Source organism: Melanerpes formicivorus, unplaced genomic scaffold, assembly GCF_026170545.1.
Source record: "Melanerpes formicivorus ecotype bairdi unplaced genomic scaffold, bMelFor1.0.p_v2 SCAF_55, whole genome shotgun sequence".
NCBI lineage: Eukaryota > Metazoa > Chordata > Aves > Piciformes > Picidae > Melanerpes > Melanerpes formicivorus.
In genome coordinates, this window is record NW_027142407.1 from 3003787 (window position 1) to 3016434 (window position 12648).

The window sequence follows — 12648 nt, forward strand, 5'->3', positions numbered from 1 at the left end:
GCTTCTGAAAGAATTGAGTAACTTATCTAAGTGATGAGAGCAATTAGCCTTAGCATCCACCTGCAATCTTTGGTGTACTTCCAGGAGAAAAATTCTGTATGACTAGCCTAAGAAACGAGGTGGGGTGTTGTGTGTTTTTTGGTTTGGTGTTTTGGGGTTTTTTAAGACACTCAGTAGTAGATCATAAGGCTATGAATACATAGGTCTATGCAGGAATTAAAAGTGTTTTATTATTAACTATCCCATTATCTGAACACCAAATCACAGAAACTAAGGAAGGCACTGTACATGAAGGCTCTATCCACCTCCCCTCCATATGCCAAATAAGGATACAGTCTTGGTGGAGCATGCATAGAGAGGCTGCAGTTGTTCCAGTTCATGGTTCTGTTACGTGTTAGAGCAGATTTAAAAGACTTCATAAAACGTCTGCTTGAGATTTTCATCTTCTAAGTGAAGACAGTAAGATCAGCAAGAAACCTGACTGTCCACCTGCTGAGAGGTGGTCCAATCTCTGCAACCCTCTACATGTACAGAGTACCAGAAGGACAAAAGAAAGATCCTACCCCTTTTGTTTGCATGAATCTGCTGCAATTATCTTACTTCATTTACCAGATCAAAGAGCACTGCAATCACAAAGAAAAGTCCAGCTAAAGCTAGCATTCCAAACACAAAGCATATCTGATTCTCAGGAACTTATTTACTGGGTTTATCTAAGTAAATAACACCCCTGCAACAAGCAACATACAAACCACATCCACCTCAGTACGCATCTTTCATTAATACTAACAAAGTCACCACACAGACAGGTGAGCTAGACAAGCCATTAAAGCCTACAGACTCATTTAAAAATAAAAGTTTAACTGTTGCTGAATTTCAATAACAGCTCAAACGAGGAAGCCAAAGGAAACATCAATTTAACCATTGCTTGAATACTTGCATAAAAAATGCCAGAATGATCACTTACATGAGCAACCAAGTGACTTCAGTGTTGGTCCTTCCAGTTTTGATCCCATATAATGTTAATACTGTAAATTAAATCCAAGTTAATTGGATAAGGTACAGCATTAAAAAAAACAAACGGAGGAAAGAAGAGTACATATTCTTATCCAAAGCCTTTCCTCTTTCTTACCAGCACGTCTTTCCTTGTTTTCAGCACTGACAGCTATCTAGCAAATATCCACCCTCTACATTTTCTTTTCTCCAAACTGCTTGCACCAACTAACAGGTTCTAAACAGGTCTGTCCCCACATCAAGATCCCCTGGCACTTCCGTCCCTCCAGTCAGAAAAGCTGATTCTACTTTCCTTATGCCCCACAAATTAGAAAGCGAACAAACCCCATTCCTCTAGCATTCCTTAAGCAATTTTTAACCTTGGCAAATCAGTGTTCACAAAACCGTGCATATTTTTGCTGGCTATGGAGATACTCACGGCTCAATACATCCTATTTTGTTAATGCAAAAGGGGTGTGTGGGGTGGGAGCTTTCTAAAATCAGAGAAACAGAGACAAGAATGCTGTATTCAAGGGGACATACTGACTTGAAGCTTACAAAATGTTTTGTAGCATTTCCACATTTATACAAACAACAAGAACAGCAACTCCCCCCAAACCCAACACAATCCCCCAGCCCCCCCCCCAACAAAGCACAACAAACCAACAATGAAACACCCCGAAGAAAACAAACAAAAACCACAAAACCAAACCAAAAAAAAACCAACGAACCATATATACAGCTTTCCCTGGAACTCCTGCTGCAACTTTGTCTTTCTTAACTGAGAACTTCATTGGCTGGCTGCTCATGCATGCATCTTAATTAATAAACAAATTAATAAATCCCCTTCTGATTGCTTTTACTTTCCCCTCCCCCCCCAACCATCTGCTTCTACCTACATTGTTAGACAAAGCTGTTCTCCTCTACAACTCAGCTGGGGAACTTATTTCTCTCTCTCTCAGGATGCAATTGGGTATTTCACATCAATTATCTTAATTGGAAACAAGCTTAACCCATTTCCCAATTATAGCTCTAGCTTATTAGAACAAACAAACTCTCAAACCTCCTTTAATAAAATAAAATAAAACCAAAAGTGTCCCCATAGAACAAACCTAAACTTTGGTAGCAAGTCACTGAAAAGAAATGAATAAAAGAGCTCTGGTAAGTAAAATAGTGAGGAAGCTGACGTAGGGACTGAGTAAGAAAGGCGGGGGCCCAGCTGGCTCAGTCTCATGTTGGCTCACAGTGGGTATGCTCTTCACCCTGTTACTCATTTCATGTATTTTTCTCCTCTCAAATACCAAGGTACCAAGGCATCCCTGTCAGAACCAAAAACCAGAGCTTTGTTTTGCCACTGCTGGGCATTTTGATTGCTCAGCTCTTTTATAGTTAAACAGTATGGAGCCAGGTTCTTTCTAATTCCTCCTTCTCACACCAGTCTAATAACTCATTACTCATGTTCAGGTACATATGAACCTCATACATATTGCCAAAGACAGAAAGTCTAAAGGGATAAAAAGAATTCAGTGACAGAGGGCCAAACCACCTATTACTGCTCCAAACTATGCCTCTTCACATGGCCTCTATTCTCTTTATTATCTACTTTTTTGCCACAGTTTCAAATCCATCCATCTATGGAGTTTCCAATACCAGACACACCCCTTATTATGTATCTGCGAAGAAAGATTTCAGCTTTTCTATCTGGCTTCCCATGCATGCCACCAGCTTTTTAAGAGGCACCCACCTTTTATGCATGCATTGGATACTAATACTAGGTTTAGGTTGCATGTTAGGAAGAAGTTCTATACAGAAAGAGTGATTGCCCATTGGAATGGGCTGCCTGGGGAGGTGGTGGAGTCGCCATCATTGGAGGTTTTCAGGAGGAGACTTGATGGGGTGCTTGGTGCCATGGGTTAGTTGTTTAGGTGGGTTGGATTGGTTGATGGGTTGGATGCGATGATCTTGAAGGTCTCTTCCAACCTTGTTTATTCTATTCCATTCTAATCTAAAAAGCTATACATAGAAATGTTCCACATGTTCTACTACCTACATGCCAGGAGTGCAGGATAAATAGGCAAAGTATTTAGCAGCAAGGGTATAACATTCTGCCCACCTACAGCATCTGCCAGGTACCAATCCAATGATGAGCTTTTCTCCTTGCAAAGCTCACATGTTCAGAAAGAGTAACTATGACACTATTTTGATTTTGTTGTTTTCCAGTATTGTCAACATTTCCCTAAAATTTTTTTACATTTGTGTTTAACCAACAAAGAAGTAAAAACTACACTTTGAGATTCACCATTCTAATATCTTGGTATTTAATCAAGCTGTAATATAATATTGATTACAAATGCCCTTGAGACAAAAGATTGGTACTGGTCTTTAGCACAAATACTTCATATAGCTCTTTATTGCAGAAAGAGCCTTTCAAATGTTTTGTTATCAAACATCCATCTGGCCCATGGGCTTGTTCATTTGTGAAGTCAGAATGTTATCATTGATTCTGGCAGTGGTGAAATGGGATTCCTCAAAGACAATACAAGTTAACTGTTTGATAACCAGCACGAAGTTTAGCAGAGGGCAAAGGGACTTCGATTACAGATATTGATTTTGAGTCCTAGAGCAAAGATCTGACATGAGTATCATTATATATAAAACACTGTGCCAACACTTTGGCATTTCATTTTATTGCCCATTTACCATTACCTTGCAAAACTAAAATAAGCAACTCTCATTGTATTGTCAGCGTCTCAGCTTCATCATCAAATCCTGTCAGCTTTCTCCTTCCACCCTTTCATTTCCTCTCTTATGGAAGGTTGTATCTCTGTTGCATGCAGTGCTTGCTTTGTGCCAACTCTGACCACCTCTTCTGCACATCCAGCATCAAGACTAACTGGATCAAAGCTTGAACTGCAAACTTTTTCATTCAGCTCTTGCTCTTACGTCTCCTTTCTTTTATAATCTGGACACATTCATAAACATTTACATTATATACTAACTATATACATATAAAAAGCTCTCATGCTAACAATTACTCAGCCTTACCATCTAACTCCATCTTGTCTTCTGAAACCCTGATGGGTACTTAGCCCATGCTTTAGTGAATGGACCATTCACATTTCATTGATGCACACAGCTATGGGCACTCCCTAGGTACCTTTTAATCACTGGTAAAGTCCAAAAGCTCTTTTCTATATTGCAGTAATGACAGCATATGAGTTACTCCTGTCATCACTGGAGCTAATACTGCAAAGAAATGAGAAAATCCACAAAATACTTCAATTAATCAAAGCAAAAACACTCTTTACTTAGAGTGCCTTCCCACTGCTCGATCTCTTTGGCACAGCAGTGGGTTAGAGGCCTCCCTTCCCTTTGGGGAGAATTTACAAACATGACCATTGTCCAGGACGGGGTTCATTAACACAACTAATGCCATATTCACAAACTTGATCCATTTGAAGGCATAGGTACAAAGCTCACTTCTTTAAAATTGGCTCCATACAAATTAGTGGTGTATCCCTCTGCCTAAAATGAAAAATGATAACCTGTTTGATTTCCTATTATGTTCTGGATTAAGGCAATACCTTCCTTTGTTGAAATTGGCTCCACCCTGTAGAGGGATGCTTGTCTAATGACAGATGTTGCTAGCCATCTCATGGCTTTAAGAAGTTTGCTTTATCGCACAGTGTGATAATTATATTTAAGTTGCTCTGGGCCATGTAATTTAAATGAATAAATGACATTTTTTCATCTATTATTTGTAAAAGCTCTTGAAGTTGGTTTGTTTAGAAGGAAAAAAAGAGCAGGTAATGAAGTCCCCAGTCTCCTAATACAGTGTGTGGACAGACTGCTGCATCTGTGCAAGTGACAGAGAAAGCCATGGAATAATTTAGTAGCCTGTTCAAGAGAATAAAATAATATTACCAAACATTCAGTACTGCAAACGTATTTAGAGCCCCATCATATAAGCTATTCTGTACCTGAACAGCCTCAAAACCACCTCCCTTTACTTACATATGTGCTAGAAAAAAATATTAGTTGCCAGGCATAGAATCACACTCAAGAATTGTGGATAACTCTACAGAGAATTAGCGTGAATTAATATTTTGAGATTTCTTAGGTATGGCTGAGTTAAAAAACCTAATTCTTAAGATATCTATTTTAAAAATAATTTGTTACTCAAAAAATAATAATAAAATCATCAGAGAAGCATGCTCAGGTTTTTGTAACCAGAACAGAACAAATAGAATCTTTATAATATGATGCCTATAGTACCCAAGGCTTGAGCTATAATAAGCACAATGCTCTTTCAAATTCCTCCATCTGAAATGACATAAAAGCAAGCTGATTTTCTTTATTCAAGGCTCTCAAACTAGAAAAGGGAGAGGAGATAGATACAGCTCTTTGTAGTACTGCTTAGATATGAAGGTTAATCATAAAGTGTAGTGCTGTTTTTAAATGTTTCAAAATGTAAAATAGAGATGCATTCAGATCTGCCTCATAAATGGACTATTCTAGTTAAAACTTGAGAAATGAATTCCAGGCTCTGCTTCTTTCTACTGAGAAAGAAAACATAGTGGCACTCTGGGGCAAAATCTTTAAAGATTTTCAATGAGATTTATGTGGCAGAAAGAGCTCTCAGAGACAAATCGATATAACTAAGTACAGCGCTCTCATACAATCACGCTGATCAGGAAAACTGGCTGCATCATCAGAGGGCTGTCATTTTCTCACTTGCATTGTGTGAGATTGCCTAAGGTTTCTCACAACACTGAAACTAAATCCTCTGCTTGACAGCAGCCAATGACAACATGGAGTTCAGGGTGAAGGAGCTCATGTGTTCCTATACACATTTTCTGACAGGATCAAGATTCCTACTCCCTGGCACCATGGTTCCAGCACAAGCCCATTGTCAGATTACAGCTGTTTCCCTATTAGCTAATATTTATAATTAAATATATAATCAGAGGTTGCAAGAAAATATATTCTTGCTTTTTTTATACATCCAACCTAAGAATTCTATTTGCAAAGAAGAGAAAAACGATGCCTTATCTTGAATTGCTAAGCATAGTGTTTCCAGTTGTGAGTTCTTCACTCTCCTCATCAGATGAGCTGGCTGTGTGGTGCCTTTTTGCATGGCTCCTTTTACTTCATATTATCTCCCACTGAATGGCCCCTAGTTTTGTTATGCTGCTGTTAGGCACTTTCAAGTTGGCACTACAGAGTAAACGAGCAAGGGCTATGTTCTCAGCACTGCACAGAGAAAATGGTAGTTTCCACTCCAATTTATCAGTAACATGTAGCAGATGTCTGAAGGAATACAGGGGCAATACAGTGAAATTAAGGATTAGGAACTCAGTCTGCTTAGTCACTTCCAAAAATCCTGTTAGACATTTACATACAGGACCATGTGATTAAATACAGCTGTAAACCTGATCCAGTCTTTCTTAAATGAAAAAGCATCCAAAGTGTGCTGCTGCTGGATATCAAAAGCACAAAACAGAAATCATTATAGAGCATTTTTTGTAGAGACGTCCCTCACAGCAGTTTAAGTAGTGTCCTGGGTTAGCACAGCCAGTTCCCACAAGCCCCTCCATCCCCGCAAACGGACACGGTAAAAAAGGGCTCAGGAAACAAAGATGTTAGTTGAGATAAGGACTTTTTACTACTCTACCGCAGGGATATAAGATTGCACGAGAGAAAACAGCACAAGAAATAACCAGAAGCATACGCAGCAGCAAGGGAAATCAAGAGAGCTAACACCATGCAAGTCGAAAAACCGGAACAAAAGGGCCACACCCCTGCACGGAAGCTGGGGAAGAAACCACAAGAATCCAAAACAGGAAACTTCAGAAACTACAGAATATACTTCGAGTGCCATAAGCCTCGGGCAACCCCTTCCTGTCATGCAGTAAGCATGATGTTAGCATGGTGTAGAATACACAAGCTGTGACACTGAGCAGGGGGTGTAGGGGGTAGCCCCATCCCTTCTAGTGAGACCAGTCAGCTTAAACCAATAGACTTAGACATCTGAGAAAAAGATTAGACGTAAAATTAGTCAAAATACTTAACTGCTCTGACATTAAATAGAAATGGAGAGCATATAAATTAGGGAAAAACAACAAGCAAACAAAAAGAAAGGAATTGAAAAGAACAACAGAGTTTCATAGTATCATAGTTTCATTCAGGGTTGGAAGGGACCACAAGGATCATCTAGTTCCAAACCCCCTGCCATGGGCAGGGACACCCCACACTACATCAGGCTGGACAGAGCCTCATCCAGCCTGCTCTTAAACACCTCCAGGGACGGGGCCTCGACCACTTCCCTGGGCAACGCATTCCAGGGTCTCACCACTTTCATGGTGAAGAACCTCCTCCTCACATCTAGCCTGAATCTCCCCACCTCCAGCTTCATTCCATTCCCCCTAGTCCTAGCACTACCTGAGATCCTGAGAAGTCCTTCCCCAGCCTTCCTGTAGGCCCCTTTCAGATACTGGAAGGCGACAATTAGGTCACCTCGGAGCCTTCTCTTCTGCAGACTGAACAGCCCCAACTCCTTCAGTCTGTCCTCATAGGAGAGGTGCTCCAGCCCTCTGATCATCCTTGTGGCCCTTCTCTGGACACGTTCCAGCACCTCCACATCCCTCTTGTAATAGGGGCTCCAGAACTGGACACAGTACTCCAGGTGGGGTCTCACCAGGGCTGAGTAGAGGGGGAGGATCACCTCCCTCGACCTGCTAGCCACACTTCTCCTGATGCAGCCCAGGATCTGATTGGCTTTGCGGGCTGCAAGTGCACACTGAGAGCTCATGTTGAGCTTTTTGTCCACCAGCACCCCCAAGTCTCTCTCTTCAGGGCTACTTTCCAGCCAGTCACTGCCCAGCCTGTATTTGTGCCTGGGATTGCCTCGACCCAGATGCAGGACCCTGCACTTGCTCTTATTGAACTTCATGAGGGGAAAAGAAAACTTGGGAGGAAAATTAACATAGCCTGTAAATATCTTCTACGCAACACAACAAATGAAGGAAATTACACCAAGTCTCAGAAGACAATAGAAAAATAATAGCCATGAGGAAAAGAAGGAAACATTTAGATTTTTGTTCATGCTTATCCTAAGAGTAATTAGGCTAGTGAGAAATTCAAAGGTGGCTGAGGTACAATTAATGCATGTATTTGAGAACATTGGTCCATGAATAAAATGATGGAGAGAGTCTTTCCTGGCACTCTGTCCATGATTTTTCCTCCACAATGGTCTGATCAATTTTGGATTGGCAGCATTCAAATTCCATTACTTGCAACATACCTTTGTTTTCATTACACCTGCTTGTTCATAATTATTTCTTATGTGACAGCAGTGCTATTCTTTTTTTCTTATTTGACTTCTCATCTGTTAAACTTCATTCACTGCATCTCCACAGCTCATCATTTTGTGACCTTTCCACCTAGCTCCTTCAATTGGTATATAGACACAGGTGCTTCTTTTGCAGTTAGCGCTGATTTGACTGTAAATTCCTCCAGCTGCATTTGCCTCAAGCATTTTGACTTCTGTCATGTTTCAAGAGAGCTTGGAGCTTTTCAGGAGTAAGTGGAAACTACTAAAACCTATGGAAATGGATGACCCTTGTTCAACACAGGGGTGGTTTTCAATAGGTCTTGTCCCTCAAGAGACATCTGTTTTTCACTAAGTACATTATGATTTAGTACACAGCATAGATGTTGTTTCATCAGCACTACCTCCTTGATATTTTGACAAACTGTAAATTCATGCTTTTAAAGTCTCAGTTACTCACATGCCAAGGTTGCATTTCAAGGCTTAACTTCCAGCTCAATATAGAAGCTTATTAAAGTCAAGGAAAAGTACTCCTATTAATTCAGATGAGTTTAGAATGAGAACTTATTCTTCTATTCAAGCCTAAGTAACCCAGGACATAAATTTACCATTGGGATCCTTTGCCATGCAGTCAGTACAATAGTTTCCACTTCTCCTATCACAGATGGCATTCTAATTCAATAGTTTAAGTCCTCACACAACTCTCCACACCTTTGTAAGCAAGTGCTCAAAACCACCTAACAGGCTTACACTTCCAATACTCTAAGTCAAGGAGTGCTATTTTCTGCTTTTGCAGATGTGCAATTAACTCTCAGTTAAAAAGGAGCTGAGAACCTACAGAACCTTGATGATCTAAGACAAAAGGACTTCTGTGGCATTCCAGTAGCCCTAAAGCTGTTCCTGGACAAAACACCTGAACTTGAGTTTCCAAATGTGTAGCAGTTAACATAAGGAAAACTGGATGGAGCCACAGCACTGCCATAGACGCAGGGGTAGTAAGGAGCTCATGCCAGCCCAGTGACACTGGTAGAAGACAAAGGGGAGAGAAAGGAAACACAAAATTCATAGTCCCTTAACATTTTTATCCTCATTTTGTCATTTTAAAGTTGCCCTTTCTGGGGTTAATAAACAACTATGCACACCACTACTGAAGGAACAAACCAGACTGCTGGTTTTACCCCTTTCCTACATTTTCCACAGCAGTGACCACACCTTGGGATGTAACCTCTGTAAACTCTCTTTCATTATGTTCCCACTAATGAGTCTCATTTCATTTATGAGGTATATTATCTGGGGGTTTGATAGTTTAACACAGCAGAAAATAAAGCTTCTTGACATTTGAAAATACTCTCACTTTGGAGAAACTGTCACTCCTCCTCTCATCTGCACATAAGGGGATGGCTGGAGGAGTCATCTGGGGATGAGAAGTGTCCTCCTCACAGGCAATGGCTGTGTAAAGTGTTAAGGAGGCAATGCTATGCTGGCTCAATTTGAGCACTTGTGTCTTACAACAACTACATGCCACAAATGTTAAACCTCGATTCAACTCATCTAACGACAGGCATTGTACTAATCAAAGACAAAAGCACTGTCACTCCTCAATTCTCAGACAAGAGTGTACGGAATCACAGAATTGTTCCATGTGGAAAAGCATCATCAGACCTGGCAGGCACAGGGCGTGGGGGTGCCATGGCCTTCTGCTGGATGGACAGCATCACTCCCTGGTCAAAGTGGGCAAGCTTTAGCATCTTCCTTAGACATCCTTCTGTGTGAATTGCTGTGCCATACCCAGCCACACCCCAGATGACTTCGCACATCCTGTAAGCCTCCTCAGTGTGCAGTGACCTGGCCACTGTGCTCCTTCAGAGCTTCCTATAATGGTGTGGGTGCAGCCACTGTTAACACTGGGAACCCACAGACAAACTTGCCAAGAGTTCTTGAGTTTGGGGCATTTTTTTTTCCATAGATGCAACATGCTGCAAGTTGACATGGTCCTTAAAAGTTTGTTGTGCCACCTTATGCTTCCCTCCGCTGCTCCATGTGCTTGCATGCATGCATGCAAGCTGACGACAGCCATTTGTGAAAATTCATCTCAGCAGCAAAAGCCAAATTAGCACACATCCTCCTCTATGTAAGCTAAGGAACTTAAAAATCAAAGACTGTTCTGCAGAGCCAGATATGTTCACAGGTTGCTGGTATTCACCTGTAGCAAAGTAACAACTCTCAACCTTTTTTCTGCTATCCCCTCCTTAGAAATGGGAGAGGGACCAATGAGGATTAAACTCCTCAAAGTGCCATTACAGAAGTCAAAAGAGGAGCTTCTTTTCTCTCTGTTCACTGGAACCTCTTCTGTTAGGGTGTCTCCTCCAGATTTGCCTTCACTACATATGCCTCCTTGTACAGAAAAATTGCTGAACAAAAACTGAGTTAAGGTGAGTATCTTGAGTTGTATTACAGTTTTTAAGACAGAAGGATGTAATCTATTCCAAAAAATCCCTGATGACTTATTTAGTGGGCATATTTTTACATTGTTTCCTTTAACATCAGAGAAAGAGTGCCTTTGGAGAGGCACAGCTTTTATCTCACATCCTTTAAAAATCACACCACAGAACTCAAAAGAAAGGCTATGCCATGTCAGAATAAAAAACATTCACCTTATGGCTGTCACATAAAGGAGATGAAATATGTGCCACCAAGTTTCGAATGATTACTTATGCTGCCAATCATAGTCAGATTCTCAGATGAATGATACATGTTCCCACTGTTTCCCTGAAAGTGAGGAAGCTAAATCTTTTTATACCAGAAAAAAATCAAGTTTTAAGTTTCAGTGTCTTCTTAATACAAAGTAATTTTATCCATTTGAATAATTTATCATCATAACTTATTTTTCATTAATTTGACTATGCTATCATTCCTCTGGGGCTTGGTACCTAATTGTCGCCTTCCAGTATCTGAAGGGGGCCTACAGGAAGGCAGGGGAAGGACTTCTGAGGATCTCAGGTAGTGATAGGACTAGGGGGAATGGAATGAAGCTGGAGGTGGGGAGATTCAGGCTGGATGTGAGGAGGAGGTTCTTCACCATGAGAGTGGTGAAACCCTGGAATGGGTTGTCCAGGGAGGTGGTCGAGGCCCCGTCCCTGGGGGTGTTTAAGAGCAGGCTGGATGAGGCTCTGTCCAGCCTGATCTAGTGTGGGGTGTCCCTGCCCATGGCAGGGGGGTTGGAACTAGATGATCCTTGTGGTCCCTTCCAACCCTGAATGAAACTATGAAACTATGAAACCTAGAGTGTAGCTCTACTGCGAAAATGGTGATGTGGAATTAGCACTTTCTTACTCAGCAGATCTCTTTTTCCAGTGTGCAGTCAGAGTGCTGCTTAGTTTACCGTACAACATACAAACCCCATTTTCTCCCTGCCTCTCTGCTTTCCACCCAGAAGAACCAGACACCTCAGAGGAAGAAAACAGGACAGGATTTTTGACTATCAACCAAACCCCAAGGTCACCTGGGCAGCCTGGGGGTCTCTGGACTGTGACCACCATTACACTCCCCCTACAGACAGCACAGAGTGGTACATACAAGCAAAGCTTGCAAAGCTGGCGTCAGTAATGGCATGCAAGTCAAAATAACACAAGTTCCCAATCTTAGCTGAAGTGCTGAACTCAGAGACAGTCAGATACTTAAAATTAATCTTAGGTAGAATTACTGCAGGATCAGGGCCCCTACAAGTCTAGTGACTGAAACCCTAAAGAGGCTATTTGTTCATGGGCTGCAAAACATCACAGGTTTGAACCTTTCTGTACCAAATCTGAGGGGTTCACATAGATAAAAGCGATTGGGGAAATCGGATTGGGAGTGCCAAGATCAGGTAAGATTTAGGGACAATTTTTTACATTAAGAGTGATTGCTCTTTCAGAGATGTACAAACTAGCATTGGCATAAGATCTCTCAGACAATACAGTTCAATGTATCAAAAAGACCTTCCCCCCCTACTTTTCAAGATAAGTAGTTTCTAGAATTCACAGGACAAATTCAGGATTAGTTTCCCAATACAGTATACAAAAAATCATTAAAATGTAAAATTCAAAATAGCTTGCAATTTCCTTTTGCCATAAGACATCATTTATTTCCAGAATGTTCTTTAACTTTAGATAGTCTCTAACATACAACTAAATCTGAAGTCACATTGTCTGTCAAAATGTAAAGGGCAAATGAGTTATAAGGGCAGCCTGGTCATCACAAGTTGTTCTCTTTGGGCCCAATGCAAGTAAAAACTATCCTCATTCTTCCAAACAACTGAAGTCCCAAAAGATCAGAAATCCTACCTTTGC